The 4325-nt window shown below is 37.2% G+C and overlaps 1 long non-coding RNA gene across 2 annotated transcripts; it reads right to left on the minus strand.

Annotated features, from left to right (window-relative positions):
* Positions 1–2039: 2039 nt before the first annotated feature.
* Positions 2040–4325, minus strand: LOC134863290 (uncharacterized). Of its 2 annotated transcripts, none has more exons than XR_010165646.1 (4): positions 4253–4325; positions 4037–4125; positions 3597–3741; positions 2040–2212 (listed from the first exon to the last, which is right to left on the minus strand). It is a non-coding gene; the product is annotated as an uncharacterized LOC134863290 (long non-coding RNA). The 2 variants fall into 2 exon arrangements; XR_010165645.1 differs by having other exon boundaries at positions 3901–4125.

Raw genomic sequence — 4325 nt, forward strand, 5'->3', positions numbered from 1 at the left:
GCCACAGATCTTATGTTATGCAATATAGCAAAGCTGGTGAAAAAAAACAAAAAAATCATACTGCTATTCGACGAAGGAGCCCTTGTGAAGCTTACCTTCAACAGGTCATCACTGCACAACCCTACTGCTTTTTGGTTTGGTTTCAATGGGAAATATTGACAGCTAAAACTATAAAGAATTAACTAGAGCTATCATCACTGCACCACTCTATTACACACTTGTAGAGTTTCATAACTGCGTTTTGCAGAGCTTTGATATTATAACTGTGACAAAATCAGTCCACGGACATGGAAAGACCTGCCAAAATGTTGAAAACTGCTTCTGTTGTTTCTTGTAATGAAACTACAGCAGGCAGCGATGCAAAACATCCTGTATTTTGGCTATATTTACATGTACAGTATACTGACTACTTTGCATGATGATCAAGCCTACCATGAGCACGCCAAAGTGTGTGAGGTGGTTACAGGAGCAGGTAATGTTACTCTGACCAGGTTCCCACAGGGTCAGACAGCCATCAGTGCTAAAGTCTGCCAGGTCAAACAAACGTAGACAGACAGATCCACTATAAGAGTGATCCTTACACATGTGAATTACAGCCCACTTTGTTAGTTTTGTCGGTAGTTGAAATATTTATAACACCAAAAAAAAGTGTCTTTGTGTTTCATACTTACTGTTTGTTAAATAGTTCAAGAACACACAGCTGGGCGTTTGGGTATCCTGTGACACAGCACAGTAAAATGTTTACAATATTGTATATTCGTGAGGATGTTTTAACTTACTTTCATTGGGCAAAAATATTAAAATGTACATAAGTAAATGAGTTATGAGGAGAAGTTGTAGTTACATTCACAGTAAAAGCCAATGTGATGTTGACACGCTCCTGAAGTCCAGAAATACTCTTGCACCGCACACTCAGGCCAACCAGTCTGCTCTCATATAATTCAGCTCCAATTATGGACTATAGTACAACAAACAATCAATAATTGAACCGATAAGGCACAACAATAATTTTGGAAATTGTGCTCCTTTTACTGAACGATCTTTCCTGTGTTTTAAGGAAAAGTCACATTGCTTCAAATGATCAGTCGTGGTGTACAAAAATCTATTCCTCTTTGTGAAGGAGGCATGTGTGTTGATGAACATTTTTACAAAAAGGTGACCATGAGAAACTTTTTGGCAGCGAACCAGAAAAAAAAAAGAATAATAAAGAAAAACAACTGTAGTCAATTTACTTCAAAAAGGAATTCTACAAATAACCAGGTTGTCTTTTGCGTATGCCATATTATCTTATTTCGAAAACGAAGGGACAGGAATAAAAAAAAAAATAACAACAAAGTGCCCATCTAACATCTAACAATATATATTGGAATATATTAGATAATTTAGTTTGTAAAATGGTCACATGCCAGCAACGAATGGAGACAACTCACAATATGAGCCACACCCACTCTAATTCCTCAATGATGCCGCAGGTTTAAGGAAGCTCTTACGGGTTACAAAATCAATATCATAGGTGGATTGTTTTTCATTTACCACATTACATGTATTTGAAGTAAACCATTTGAACATCAAGGAGAACACTTGTTTTCAAAATTTCTCCTGCTAGCAAGTGAAATAACATCACTAAAAAACGTTTCCCCAATTAAGACAAGGACATGTTCACTATAACATGCAGTCACTGTAAATGAATAATGACATACTATCAATGGCTGTCCAGAATGCAGCCATTGCACAACCTAAATAAAAGCAAAATCTTATAAGCATGAAACAATTGTGAACATGTCTGAAATGTACAATGTTGAATTGTTGTAATAGTTGAAACAGGGAGAGGCTGTGGAGTTGTTGGGGTTTATATAAACAACAAAACACATCACTTAATTAGATATATGGCTTAAACTTGGACTTTAGAATGTGATCGATGGAATTGTGTTGCCCAGTTCACCAAGAGACATTGTACAAACAAATCTACAATGGGCTAAAATAACCTGAATGTAGAAACATATGTCAAGACAATATAAAATGAATGCATACATTTGGACTTCATTTATTCAGATTTTTTATTAGAGAATTACACATAAAAGTAAAGTCTCTGACCCAGTTTGCTTCAGGCCAGGTGAGCATGTGGAAAACGATGTTTTTTTCTGATCCAGCAACGAGCTCTCTCGGCAGTCAAACCCTCACTTTGCCATTGTTGACAGACGCTTGACTTTACCTATATCAGAGGCACAGAGTGTAGAACAGAAACATTCCTTTCAATACCTGTTACGTAATAACGAAACTCTCACAGGTAATAATAATAAATCACATTTATATTTACATTTGGACCTCTGAGAGGTTTCACGGATTAATTAACTACCCAACTAACAGAACCACTTGTTATGAATTGAGGGTTTTACGACTACAAAAGTGACCAGAGATGTTAAGACTAAGAGTAGGTTGTTCGTTTTATTAAATAGGACTAAGAGCAAGAGCCTCTAAAACCTCTAGCAACTCAATGAGATTGTACTTAAACATTTCCGGGCATTGAGCCAAATGCTGATGTTGGCATGCAAATATTCTCTGAATAGACTGGTACAGGAATTACGTATTTTTGTTGGCTGACCCTCCATTAAGAATCCAAAAGGGGAACCTCAACAAAAGCAATAGGATTTTCCCATTATCCTGCTTAACATGTTTGTTAAGCAGGATAATCTACACATAGTAAAGGCACTTTGTGAATTTTGAAGCGTTAATGCAAGCGACAAATATCGAAAGCTATCGCTAGGCTATAAACGAACTTCATCACAGTCGCATAGCTGCGCTTTACCAGCCCTAAGCAAGAAGAAGGACATGTGTCACCTTGATTGATGCCAATTTAGTCACTCTTTAGCAACCGCTGTTTTTATAATACATACAGCTTCAGACATTCTCAGGTTGGGTAATTAATAACATACTTTATCTTGTAGAGTAAAACTTGAAAAACATTAGGCTTGTTTTAACCGCACACCGTATTTCATGCTTTTAGCGAAAAAAAACTTTCAAAAAACCTTGAGGAAAAAGTTGTAGGAACTGGAAGTAATTTACTGGTTTAAGAACTATTTATGGCACCACTGTGTCATTGATGACTTGCTAAAGTGAAGCAGGATGCTCATGATTTTATGTTTGTGTTCAATGCTAACATTTCCTGAATAGGGCTTATGGTAGTAGCAATGTAAAGGAAAAGTGAAAGAGGAAAAGTCAGGGATCACAGAAGTGATAACAGTTCCATCAAGGGAACATGTATGTGTGCCCCAAATTCGATGCCAATCAATCCAGCAGTTTTTGAAAAATTCTACTCAAAACATGTCAACCTCATGGTAGCATTATTGAAAAAAAGGCATCGCATCATCAAAGTCACAAGGATACCTTATCTTGAAACCATCTGGCCAAATGTTAGGCCAATTGATCAAATAGTCCTGAAGTTATTTCACCAAAAGCAATAAGGAAAAGGGGCAGAAAGCTGGAAAGAAAACATCCTACTGAAAGGCTGTTGAAAATATCATGGCTACCCATTCAGTAGTTGTATTTCTTCAGATATAGATGATTTGCCTACCATGCCATGCTCCTACCATCCTTACCTCATTATCACTAGCATAAAGCTCAATGCCGTTGAATGGGCCCTTTGGTTTGTGCAGGAAGGCCACCGAGTTGTTGAAAGACAGGAATGTAGACCCAGTCACCTCTGTGTCCTCGAGAACCTGCGCAATGTTCTTAATCGCTTTTCTGGAAATTAAAGGACAAAGTAATATAAATATGTAAATCAGTGTAATCTACAATTGCATCTCTTAAATTGTATCTGCTGGAACATTTGATTTATTATTTATAACTAGACACAGATGCTAATAATAAAGGTTTTCCTGTAAATGAAATTAAAATGATTACCGATTATGTTCGACTTTGGGTCTGTTGTTCATCACGTTATTAACACACCATGTGGTGTTTTTAGGATCATGCAAAAAAAATGGTTACCCTCCCTCCATTGCCTGTGTATACATTTGATCTTGATCTAAACCCTGACCTGAACCCTTATTGCAACCCGGATTCTGCCAGGTAACGTTTTGAGACACCAAAGACAAGACCAGCCAACAGTGAAGCCAACTCTCCATCCTGTGAAGAGAAGATGATTCATTTAGAAAAACAACCAGTCAAAAATCCCTCTGTCTTTTATCAGCATTACTAAGGAATGCTGGTTGTTAAGGTAAGGGTACCTAAAGAGAATCAAAAGAAAGCCTACCTTTTCATGTTGCGGATTCCGTGTAGAAATGATTCTGCCTGAGGACTATTAAGAGTACAGCTGATGTGACAAC

The sequence above is a fragment of the Eleginops maclovinus genome, chromosome 4 (assembly GCF_036324505.1).
Source record: "Eleginops maclovinus isolate JMC-PN-2008 ecotype Puerto Natales chromosome 4, JC_Emac_rtc_rv5, whole genome shotgun sequence".
Taxonomy (NCBI): Eukaryota; Metazoa; Chordata; class Actinopteri; order Perciformes; family Eleginopidae; genus Eleginops; species Eleginops maclovinus.